The following is a 671-nucleotide window of genomic DNA, read 5'->3' on the forward strand; positions in this document are numbered from 1 at the left end:
GAGACATGCAAAATATGCAGTGTTGGGGTGCCTCCAGGACCAGGGCTGGGAACCACTGTCCTAAGATAAACTTCTAAATCATGAACTTTTCAACTCTGCCTTTTGCTCCTAGTCCTCCCACTCATTAACATTTAAGGCATTTAGAGTGTATTTTCTTATTCAGAAGAACTTACAAAACTTCACCTTCACGTGTGAATCAACTTTACTTTGCTCTGTTTATCAGAAATAATATGTGTCTTTATAGTGTGCATCTAAACTAGGACATATCTCAGAGTAATCATGGAGCATTTAAATAGCTTAATGTGAACAAAAGAATTCAGCCTCTGCCTGCATTCAGTACAGCTCTGCTATTATGGCTCTGGTGTAAAAGCAGCAGTTAAAATGTCATACTACAAATAGGTGTTGTGGATTGTGCAATAAACAGCGAGCATTTCATGAGAACAATCAAAGACTGCCAACCACGAACAACATGGCAATATGAGGGCCGCTAAACTGCCTTTAACAGGGCTGTTTAGTAACACTTTATTGCTCCTTCTTAGTATCCAGCAGAGCCATGAAAACCACAGAATGTACATTTTATCAACAGGATTTATGCTTTAAGATATCAAGTGTCCTATTAATATAATATATTATGTAATACATATATACAACATCTGAAAACAGTCAGTGTC

Source organism: Sinocyclocheilus grahami, unplaced genomic scaffold (genome assembly GCF_001515645.1).
Source record: "Sinocyclocheilus grahami isolate Dianchi unplaced genomic scaffold, SAMN03320097.WGS_v1.1 scaffold547.1, whole genome shotgun sequence".
Taxonomy (NCBI): domain Eukaryota; kingdom Metazoa; phylum Chordata; class Actinopteri; order Cypriniformes; family Cyprinidae; genus Sinocyclocheilus; species Sinocyclocheilus grahami.